Below are 12,681 nucleotides of genomic sequence, written 5' to 3' on the forward strand. Positions count from 1 at the left end.
CAGAAACGGGCAGAAACAGGCAGAAACGGGCAGAAACGGGCAGAAACGGGCAGAAACGGGCAGAAACGGGCAGAAACGGGCAGAAACGGGCAGAAACATACGAAGTTTATAAACAAAAATGTTTGATGGGCATTTTTAAAGATATTAATATACATGAAAATTTCAAATTAGTTAAACAAATAATTGGCTTGAGTAGCTAATTGGGGCCTAATAGGGGGCCTCGTAGCTTGGTGGATAACACGCAGGACTCGTAATTCTGTGGCGCGGGTTCGATTCCCGCACGAGGCAGAAACAAATGGGCAAAGTTTCTTTCACCCTGAATGCCCCTGTTACCAAGCAGTAAATAGGTATCTGGGAGTTAAGTCAGCTGTCACGGGCTGCTTCCTGGGAGTGGAGGCGTGGTCGAGGACCGGGCCGCGGGGACACTAAAGCCCCGAAATCATCTCAAGATAAGATAGATAGCCCCAAACACATGAATTAGCACATAGACATTAATGATCCACACCCATGTCATATAAATTATCAACCACACTATGGTGGATATATTCACTTAGGCACTGAGTGACTCGAACCACTGACCTCTTGGAGGGTTGACAATGTATATGCTATGGGTGTCAATCACTAATTCCCATGTGCTTAAAAAGCCGGGAAAGTAAGACGTTTCAGTTGGGCAGAGGTTTGCTGCCTCTGAAATCTTTTCGTATTGGGCCTGCCATCACAGCTCAGTGGAACAACTTTCACAGTTGAGGAACCTGTGGACCCCTTTCAATCACGTTCTCACCTTTGGAATCCTACAACCACGTACTCAGTTGCCTTTGGACTTGTTTCAGTAAAGTAGAATGAATTAGCAGTTACCTTTGCTGCGACAAACACACACATATATATATATATGTCGTACCTAGTAGCCAGAACGCACTTGTCAGCCAACTATGCAAGGCCCAATTTGCCTAATAAGCCAAGTTTTCATGAATTAATTGTTTTTCGACAACCTAACCTACCTAACCTAACCTAACCTAACTTTTTCGGCTACCTAACCTAACCTAACCTATAAAGATAGGTTAGGTTAGGTTAGGTAGGGTTGGTTAGGTTCGGTCACATATCTACGTTAATTTTAACTCAAATAAAACAAAAGTGACCTCATACATAATGAAATGGGTAGCTTTATCATTTCATAAGAAAAAAAATAGAGAAAATATATTAATTCAGGAAAACTTGGCTTGTTAGGCAAATCGGGCCTTGCATAGTAGGCTGAGAAGTGCGTTCTGGCTACTAGGTACGACATATATATATATATATATATATATATATATATATATATATATATATATATATATATATATATATATATATATATATATATGTCTTACCTAATAGCCAGAACGTACTTATCAGCCTACTATTCAAGGCCCGATTTGCCTAATAAGCCAAGTTTTTATGAATTAATGTTTTTTCGACTACCTAACCTACCTAACCTAACCTAACATAACTTTTTCTGCTACCTAACCGAACCTAACCTATGAAGATAGGTTAGGTTAGGTTAGGTAGGGTTGGTTAGGTTCGGTCATATATCAACGTTAATTTTAACTCCATTAAAAAAAATTGACCTCATACATAATGAAATGGGTAGCTTTATCATTTCGTTAGAAAAAAACTAGAGAAAACAGATTAATTCGTGAAAACTTGGCTTATTAGGCAAATCGGGCCTTGCATTGTAGGCTGATAAGTGCGTTCTGGCTACTAGGTACGACATATATATATATATATATATATATATATATATATATATATATATACAAGAAGATACATTGGGTTTATGAGAGTACATAGCATTAATGTTTTTACATTCATGTAAAGCCACTAATACGCGCAGCGTTTCGGGCAGGTCCTTAATCTAACAGATAATTTTAAGTATGTATTTTCTAGGAAAATTGAGAAATATTAACAGCTACATTGTAGCATAATTTGAGGATTATTTATAAGTATAATGTAGTAAAATATGTGTTCAATATATCAGCCATGATATAAGATGATAGCAATGATTACAATGAAGTTAAATGGCTTATAGGCACATATATTGGGGGAGTGGGAAACACAAGATATAGTACAATTAGGTGAGTAGAACTACACGTCATACCACACTTACAACCACATACCATGCCCAAACGCTCCCACCCAAACTGCTGGTAAATGGTAATTTTCAGTTCGACACATTCATAAAGGTGTCCTTCTTATATTAGAGTTCAATACAACACATTTATAGCGACTTCAGTCCCCCCTCCAACACGGCGGAGATCACAGAAAACGGCACCGAAGCTGGCGGGGGGAAAACTAGCCTGGACTCAACTAGAATGAAAACACTGGAGTTTTTACCTGATTTACCTAATTTACCTGATGGCCATTAACCCTAGTGGCCTCTACGAGGACCTAAAAAGCCGGCCCCCCTCCCTATTTGCCTTGATGGTCTTTTCCAGATAGATTTAAAAAAACAGTTTTGGCATTTACGGCTTCGGCGGGTAGGCTGTTCCAGGAGTTTATAACCTCATAGGTGAAAAAGAATCTCAGTTTATAGTCTTCCTTTTCTCAGTCCTACTGTTTAGTACTCATAGCTGTTTAGTTCTTCTTCATTCGGTCTAGTTTGAAGTCTCCCTCTTTGGATTTGGGCTTCAGTACCCCTCGACATATACTATTATTTCCAGGGACCCCTTGAAATTTTTCTTCCATGGTCTCCTTGAAATTCTTCCATGGACCCCCTGGTGTCAATGGACCCCAATTTGAAAATAATTGGCCTAGAAGGACTTCGATACAACCTTAAGTACAATCTTTCTGACCCCAACAACGGAGAATCTATTAGATCGTGCAGCCTGCTCTGATATGGTTTAGTATACCCTCAGCAAAGTCCATTTTCTCTTATTGAATTTAAATATAAGCCAGACTAAAGTAAATCATTTGATGGTATATTAGTTATTTTATCTGAATTTACCTGAAGGGTAGGGAAGGTGGTGAAGGGTAGGGAAGGTGGTGAAGGGTAGGGAAGGTGGTGAAGGGTAGGGAAGGTGGTGAAGGGTCGTTCTGAGTTTTATAACTACGATAGATGACCCCAAGAACCTACAGGATAACTTGGAAACAAAAAATTAACATTGCATCGCAAGTGGCTAATAGAGTTTAACTCCAGGCTTGTGTAATGTAATGAAACAGGATAAAGGGGCCACAGCCACAGCTAGAGTTTTCAGTGTTAGAGTAGTTAACAGGTGGAATGCATTAGGCAGTGATGTGGTGGAGGCTGACTCCATACACAGTTTCAAGTGTAGATATGATAGAGCCCAATAGGCTCAGGAATCTGTACACCAGTTGATTGACAGTTGAGAGGCGGGACCAAAGAGCCGAAGCTCAACCCCCGCAAGCACAACTAGGTGAGTATATTCACACTAATGCAAGCTAATTAATGACTAATTCTGACTGTCATATATTTAGGAACTTTAGTCTTGTAGCACAGTGGTCTGCGTCCTTGACTCACAACCGAAGGATTCGAGATCATTTCCCGGGCGGAACAGAAACGATTGGGCATGCTTCCTTGCACCTGATGCCTCTGTTCACCTAGAAGTAAATTGATACCCTGGAGTTAGGCAACTGTAGTAGACTTCCTGTTTCCAATAGCAGAAATTATTATATATATATATATATATATATATATATATATATATATATATATATATATATATATATATAATATATATATATATACAGACTTACGTTTTAATAAATAAATAAGTAGATCTTCAGAATCTTTTCCATTCCATATATTTCAAGTAATAAATTTTCTAACCTTCAGAAATTTCCTTTCACAGATTCTCTCCTGGAAAAGAAAAGATTCTGGAGACACACATACACACACACACACACACACACACACACACACACACACACACACACACACACACACACACACACACACACACACACACACACACACAAACACACACACACATATATATATCATGTCCCTTACATTATTATTTCTGCTACAACCTCCTTACATACACATATATTTTCCCTTACCTATGTTCCGGACTCACGCCCTCTGTGGCTCTCGTTCGAGTCCTCGTGTGCAGTCTAGTGTAGTAATATTTTGAGACATGATTCTTGACTAATCTTCCAATCCTATTCATGTTGTGGGGGAAATAATCATTGATGTGACACATGGATAATTCAAGTTTGTGTGCCTGTATATGCTATCTGAATGTGTGTGTATCTTTGTGTACATGTGTACATGTATGTATGTGTATTTGGCTGTGTATTTCCGTCTCAATATGTGTACTAGTGTGTGTGTACATATGTAAGCAATGTATATGTGTCTATGTGTACATATCCTTGAGAGCTTAAGTCCATGAATCCAACTGTATATGCAAATCATGTCAGCTTACGATCATGTCAATTTCCCTAGCAACTGAAGTCATAAGATTGAAAAGTCCGATTTCCAGACGTCATGAATCACTCAGGTCGGACGGGCATATTGAAGCTGCCCTTTACGAAAAGACTAAAAAAACCTTTGGCAAGTTAGAGATATAAATTTCTCGTATGAACGCTTCTTTACAGACTTTCAAAGCCTTCCTTCAGACGTCCAGTAGTTGGAACTTCTCCTAAGGCTTTTTACTTCTGAATCCAGGTAGCAAAAGTCTTCAGCAATTGACTATACAAAAGTACTGACAGAATGTATATTAATTATGCATATTATTAATGAAGTGCTCTGAAAGTCTTAAAGACTGAGAGAAATGTTGATAGACTTACATATTGTGACTTACAGTCTGCCAATATATCACCACACTCCATAAAGCCAAAAAGAGGCTCTATCACCACACCCCATAAAGCCTAAAAGAAGCTCTATCACCACACCCCATAAAGCCTAAAAGAGGCTCTATCACCACACCCCATAAAGCCTAAAAGAGGCTCTATCACCACACCCCTATCATACTTTAGACTCTATCCCACACCCCCATAAAACCTTAAAGTGGCTCTATCTTACATCATCACACCTCTGAAATGTCTCTTTAGAGCTTGTAACCTCCGCCATTAACACACGTGTCATTGTTTTGCCCAACATCCATTGTTATCTTCCAATATAATAACAAACAAGCCAAAAATCATCGTTAACACACAAGGTCTTCCCTTTCATAGTGCATTAAAGAGATAAAAGATACGAAAAGGAAAAAAAAATACGCTGACGTCATAGTGGGTTTTTTGACAATATATTTGTGGGAATTTTGCATGTAAATCCACGTAAATTTCGGGTATATCAACCAGGTATATTTTTTTTTGAGGGGGGGCTTCAATATGCTTCATGGGTCTATAGTATTTAATGTTCATATGTTTTATGTTTTATGTGATAAAAAAATTATTACACCAAAAAAAAGGTATATATAATGTATAATATGTGTGTATATCACACCCCCATAAGCCGGGAGCCGGTCGGCCGAGCGGACAGCACGCTGGACTTGTGATCCTGTGGTCCTGGGTTCGATCCCAGGTGCCGGCGAGAAACAATGGGCAGAGTTTCTTTCACCCTATGCCCCTGTTACCTAGCAGTAAAATAGGTACCTGGGTGTTAGTCAGCTGTCACGGGCTGCCTCCTGGGGGTGGAGGCCTGGTCGAGGACCGGGCCGCGGGGACACTAAGGCCCCGAAATCTTCTCAAGATAACCTCAAGATAAGATATATCACGACAATAAACACGTGATTAAAAATGTGACAGTGTCAGACCACGGAGGAAAATTGAAACAGGAATTTCCTTAAGTACTTTCGTATATTAATACATCTTCAGAAGAATGTATAATATATATAATAAAGTTATTTTTCCCATAGTTGGAAACCATTCCTTTCCCCCGTCCTATCCCAAATCCTTATCCTGACCTCTTCCAAGGGATATATAGTTGTAATGACTTGGCGCTTACACCTAAAAGTTCCTTCTCCCCTTCCCCTCAAACTTTGCTTTGAACTTAGACTAAGACAGCTTAGGGAAGACGTCTTGAAGGGGCTCGAACGCTGGCGACCTCTGAAACAAATCACAGCTCTTGATAAGGACACTACAACCTTCGGGAACCTTTAAGACGTCTTCGCTAAGCTGTCTTAGCCTAGGGTCAAGAGCAAAGTTTGAAGAAAATAACCATTTTATATTCTCTGGAGTTATAGGTAATCCTAAAGTAGTTTCCTACCCAGGAAAATAAAACTGCTACACAGTGTAATAAAAATAAGAGAGCGAGATATTGTGATCTCAATTTTATTATTTCCGTAGCCACCCTTTATTGATAATGTCACGGGTTATGGGGCCAGATTCACGAAGCAGTTACTCAAGCACTTACTAACCTGGGGCCAGATTCACGAAGCACTTACGCAAGCACTTACGAACGTGTACATATTTCCTCAATCTTTGACGGCTTTGTTTACAATTATTAAACAGTTAATGAGCTCGGAAGCACCAGGAGGCTGTTTATAACAATAACAACAGTTGATTGGCAAGTTTTCAGGCTTGTAAACTGTTTAACAGATATAACCAAAGCCGTCAAAGATTGAGGAAAGATGTACACGTTCGTAAGTACTTGCGTAACTGTTTCGTGAATCTGATCCCCTGGTAGTCAACTGACTCTCAGTTGACTACCAATTAGGTACCTCTGAGATCCCCTACCTTATTGGAAGCAGCCTGGCCTAGTGGTTAGTGCAAGAGAACTGTTGTTACACACAACCGTTCGGGTTTGATAAATGAACTGTCCCGAATTCTCGGCATATATGATGCAATAGGCAGCCATATAAATTGCTATATTATATTCCCTGACTTGAGCAAAGCCTTGCATATTGTATCTTATAATAGATTGACTCTAAAAATAGATGTATTTAAATTTACAGGGGGATATGTTAAGGTAATTTACGTCATATATTCATAAAAAAAACTGAGTTTTCTTAAAATTCTTCTAAAATAAATTCTAAAAAATCAAAATTCTTCTAAAAATAGAAGATTTTAATGATTCAACATTTGAATTGACTGAAGAATATGTTATAGGATGAGATGAGACAATTTTCATTGCAATGTTATTTTTTTGCTCCTGTTAACTGCAAATTTTTTTTATCTCTCAGAGAAGTATATTGAGCTAAGACGCTCAAAATTCATTATTTTTATGGACCAGAGATTGAGCAAAGTAATTCGACTATCAAGTAACCAAATTCATTAATCATTGTGACTTAATCAATCATCAACCTTTTCCACTCAGCTGTTTGATTAATAACTCAGCAAGTTGATCAATCACCTACGCTGTCTAATCCTGGTTAGGAAGTGAGGGACATGATGCATGAAACAAATTATTATATCACGTAATTTACATGGAATCGCTAGCTTGTTTCATGCGAAGGTTAGACATATAAGAATGAGTTTATGTGGATATATATATATATATATATATATATATATATATATATATATATATATATATATATATATATATATATATATATATATATAAATATATATATATATATATATATATATATATATATATATATATATATATATATATATATATATATACATAAATATATATATATATATATAGGAGCTGCTTCATATAGTCCCACAGAAATTCAGTTTTCTTAATTCTTATGTCATCAGTCAGTCATACTGTCTGTCAGACAAGAGAGAGAGAGAGAGAGAGAGAGAGAGAGAGAGAGAGAGAGAGAGAGAGAGAGAGAGAGAGAGAGAGAGAGAGAGAGAGAGAGAGAGAGAGAGAGAGACATCACACTCCAGAGGCAGCAGGCCGACTGGTATACTGGAGTTGCCTGAGCTCAGAGTATTCAGTTGAGAGTGAGAGTGAGACGGGTGCGGAGGTGGTCGTGGTTCGCTGCTCGTGGCCGACCCGGGGTTCGTATCCAAGGCGTGTACTGTGAACTCCCCGCAGGGGAATTGAAACTTTCACTGCAGTAGTGGACGCAGTTGATGTGTTTGTGTGTGTGTGTGGCTCTCTGGGGGTGTATCTTCCCCTTACTGATTCTTCCAGTTTACACGTTACAGTGAGTACTTCTAGTTTACCCTCTACTGTGAGTACTATTTATCATACTTCCTGAGTCCTAACTCAACCATCGAATTTAAACTATAATCTCCAATTTACTAATAACTAAAAAACACATTTTTATCCGACTTATCACCCCCTTAAAATTGCTCAAAGCTTCGACGAATTATATGATAATTACTTGTATTAAAATACAAGATTTAGTCCATATATTATGCACCCTATACCCGTCTTGTATGCTGTAGTGAGCAGGGTTACAGAGGCATGTAATGGGCTCAGAGGCACTGCAAATGTATCAACAAGCTCCACTGCAGTTAAGCAGATAGTAATTGGATGGTGAGACATCGGAACTATCCCAGCGGAGTGGCAGCTGCATCTGGTTCAATTGATTTATTGAGGATAGGGTGCGTGTCTAGTCTGAATTTACAAACTCGGAGGATAGATGGATAAGAAGGTAGGCGTGGGGATGGGATAGAACCCACTGAGGATAGGTTAGAGAGCGGCTGGTGATTGATGAGGTGGATGGGGCCGTCTGGTGATAGTGGATAGGTGGAGGGGGGGAGGGGTGATGGATTATTGGGATAGGAGTGGAGGACAGGAGCACATTGGGTGGGGAGGAGGGGGAGAGGGGTGGGTGGGGGCGGCAGAGGATAGGTAGGTGACGATGCTGGATAGTATGTAATTAAGATAGGTTGTTACCAGTAGGGACAGGGCCGACCTTTGTGGACAGAGGGACCATCCTACTGTGGGCAGAGGGCCATTTACTGTGGACAGAGGGGCCATCCTACTGTGGGCAGAGGGCCATTTACTGTGGGCAGAGGGCCATTTACTATGGGCAGAGGGCCATTTACTGTGGGCAGAGGACCATTTACTGTGGGCAGAGGGCCATTTACTGTGGGCAGAGGGCCATTTACTGTGGGCAGAGGGCCATTTACTGTAGGCAGAGGGCCATTTACTATGGGCAGAGGGCCATTTACTGTGGGCAGAGGGCCATTTACTGTGGGCAGAGGGCCATTTACTATGGGCAGAGGGCCATTTACTGTGGGCAGAGGGCCATTTACTGTGGGCAGAGGGCCATTTACTGTGGACAGAGGGCCATTTACTGTGTGCAGAGGGCCATTTACTGTGGGCAGAGGGGCCATTTACTGTGGGCAGAGGGCCATTTACTGTGGGCAGAGGGCCATTTACTGTGGGCAGAGGGCCATTTACTGTGGGCAGAGGGCCATTTACTGTGGGCAGAGGGCCATTTACTGTGGGCATAGGGCCATTTACTGTGGGCATAGGGCCACCCTACTGTAGGCAGAGGGCTACCCATTGTGGGTAGTGGATCACCTAGTGTGAAAAAAAAATAATGTCGATCAAAACCATGTTTCATGCTTTATTTAATTACACCAGCGATTAAATAAATAAAAAATATCTAAAAAATGTAATTTATTATGTCATTACTACTAAAATTTCTCAATAAATGTGGTAGTACTAAATAGGTCAATAAAACAATAAATCAATATTGTTTTTAATATTGAAACACAGTGAGGACAATAGCAACACAATACTCACCTAAATGTACTCACTATGTTGCATTTGCAAGGGTTTGAGCTTCAGTTCTTGGGTCCCGCCTCTCAACCCTATTGGGGGTCATATCTATATATATATATTTACTGAGAAAATCTTTCGAGTGACTTTATGGCTCAATATGTTTCATGTCGAATGCTGGGTTGCAGTGTTGCATAGACAACTGTGTGTGTGTGTGTGTGTGTGTGTGTGTGTGTGTGTGTGTGTGTGTGTATTCACCTAGTTGTGTTTGCGGGGGTTGAGCTCTGGCTCTTTGGTCCCGCCTCTCAACTGTCAATCAACTGGTGTACAGGTTCTTGAGCCTATTGGGCTCTATCATTTCTACATTTGAAACTGTGTATGGAGTCAGCCTCCACCACATCACTGTGTGTGTGTGTGTGTGTACTCACCTATTTGTATTCACTTATTTGAAAATGTGTGTGTGTGTGTGTGTGTGTGTGTGTGTGTGTGTGTGTGTGTGTGTGTGTGTATGTATTCACCTGTGTGTGTGTTTCTGTGTATGTGGGTGTGGCTTACCTATTTGTGCTTGCGGGGGTTGAGCTCCGGCTCTTTGGTCCCGCTTCTCAACTGTGGAGTCTGATGTGTGTATGTCTGTGTGTGTGAGTATATGTGTGCGTGTGTGTGTGTGTGTTTATCCAATCGCCTATTTACACCTCAAAAGTAGAGCTTTAGCTCCCGGACCCGAACGTGTCCCCTGGTTGATCGTCAAATATAATCACTTCCGACCAATCTAATCAACTTCCCAATCAACTTACCCAATCGTCCTGCTCCAATAATGTTCTCTAAAACATATTCCTTTAGACACTGTCAATTTCCTTGAAACATTTTAGGTCCTTATCTTATCCGCTTAACTCTTCTCTCTCTCTTCTCTCTCTCCGTCAAGATCAATTCCCTCATTTGTCTTCCAGTTATCAGACAAATTCTTGGGCAAGACTTTGGGATCAGTTTCAAGATTCCTTTTTTGTGTTTAAGATGTGGATTAAGTGTTGGGGGTTCATGATCTCTAGACGTTTATATATATATATATATATATATATATATATATATATATATATATATATATATATATATATATATATATATATATATATATATAGATAAGTGTAAGACCACAGGGGAAGAATTGAAAAAGGAATTTCCTTAAGTACTTTCGTATATTAATACATCTTCAGAATCTTCAGACCCTTCTGAAGATGTGTTATTAAACACGAAAGTACTTAAGGAAATTCCTTTTATAATTCTTCCCCTGTGGTCTTACACTTATCTTATATATATATATATATATATATATATATATATATATATATATATATATACATGCTTTCTGTCCCCGATATAGCGAATTAATTTACGGGTAACGGGGAATAACATACAATTAATGTTATTTAATATATTAAATAACATATTTCTATGATAATTTGTAACATATTAGAAATTAACAGAGATGTTAAATAGAAATCCAAGTATTTGGAATCAAATTGTTTACTAAATTACCATGAATTATTCAGTTTCTCTAAATTCAATTATTAAAAGGTAAAATCCTGCCTTTGCTTCTTCGCTTTTAATATCTCTCAGTATATTAGTAAAATAATACCTGGCTTTTACTAGTTTAAAAGCCTTTTATATTTACTTTAAATTGAATAGTTTTTATATATCCAAGATTCTATTAAGGCTAAAATTCTTCAAGAAGAAGGTTGGTGTTAACTCACATATTCGCTACATAAAATGTTTGCGTGAAAATTGAATTGGCTTAATATAATTTTTTTCCACTATGAAAGTAATTAAGAAAATATTAATATCGTATATTTGAATCAATTAGAGACCCTGGGGACACTAATTCGAAATTTTATCATAACTCTAATGGTGTTTGACAGATATATCACGTTATATGTGATTATATATTAATTTAGTCTTGTTAATTTGAGTGAAAAGTAACATAAATATAACCAAACCTAACCTAACATAACTAAGTAATTATTTTTTTTATTATAATATTATTTATTTAAATAAACAAATTTTAAACAATTTTTTTTTAATACCGAAAACCACTCTGCCTGTTAGACAAAGTGTGGCTTTGCATACTAGGCCAAGTAGTGCATTCTGGCTATTAGATATAGCTGTTCTGGCTATACATACATATATGTATGAATGCTGGGTTTGACCTATCATACATAAATACATATATGTATACATACATACATACATACATACATACATACATACATACATACATACATACATACATACATATTCGTCAATATTACAAGTCGTAATACAGGTAATCAGGCAACCCGTTCTCGCACTTGCTTATAGTCAATATTTGGCATATGAATAAGTGCATATGTGACATACTAATTTATTGTGAATATTTGAGTTTACCTTGAAATGCTGAATAGAAAACCACAACCTAACCTAACCTTCTTAGTATGTTAAGATATTACAATTAATACTTAACCTATACCTATATTGATATTACAGTTTTATAAAAATAATAAAACAAAACTGAAATATTTAAATAAATTGTAAAGTAACTCAGAATATTGTCAAATTTTGTATAAAATCTCTATTGTTTAATAAAACTGAGAGGCATAGTGCCTTGGGAAAAATAGGGCTTGGAATATGTCACATATATACTTATATATAAGCGAAATAGTGACTATAAGCAATAAGTCCTATATGTGCTGTCTTGTGCGAGAGCGGGTTGAATCAGGAAGTATGTAATGATAGGAGGCTTCTGAACGCTGCACCTGTTCTTTCACTGATCTCAAAATCCATCATTTACAAGAACGCTGCCGTTAAATCGGATTAATAATATCCTTTTCCGTGTAATCCAATCCTATCATCCTCCAAATTGGCGAGAAGCGCGTATAAAAAAAAAAATACTAATCCTCATGCAAAGTTTTATAGATTAGTATAATTTTGTTTTTTATCTTTCCATTTAGGCCTTTGTTTGGCTGTATTATAGGCAGTTAAGGCCTAATTGCTGAATTAGATTCAATATATCTCGTTTCGTATTTATTTTTGAATCAGGTTGGTCTAAATTTGATGAATTTTGAGACATG

General features: G+C 38.1%; 1 protein-coding gene across 1 annotated transcript in view; it reads left to right on the plus strand.

Moving 5' to 3' along the window:
* Nucleotides 1–7,856: 7,856 nt before the first annotated feature.
* The window catches only part of LOC123774448 (nephrin), a 183,757-nt gene continuing 178,932 nt past the window's right edge, over nt 7,857–12,681 (plus strand). The window contains exon 1 of the mRNA XM_069307959.1: nt 7,857–8,048. The gene's annotated coding sequence lies outside the window, so the exon portion shown is untranslated. The remainder of the gene's footprint in view (nt 8,049–12,681) is intronic.

The sequence above is a fragment of the Procambarus clarkii genome, chromosome 61 (assembly GCF_040958095.1).
Source record: "Procambarus clarkii isolate CNS0578487 chromosome 61, FALCON_Pclarkii_2.0, whole genome shotgun sequence".
Classification (NCBI taxonomy): Eukaryota; Metazoa; Arthropoda; class Malacostraca; order Decapoda; family Cambaridae; genus Procambarus; species Procambarus clarkii.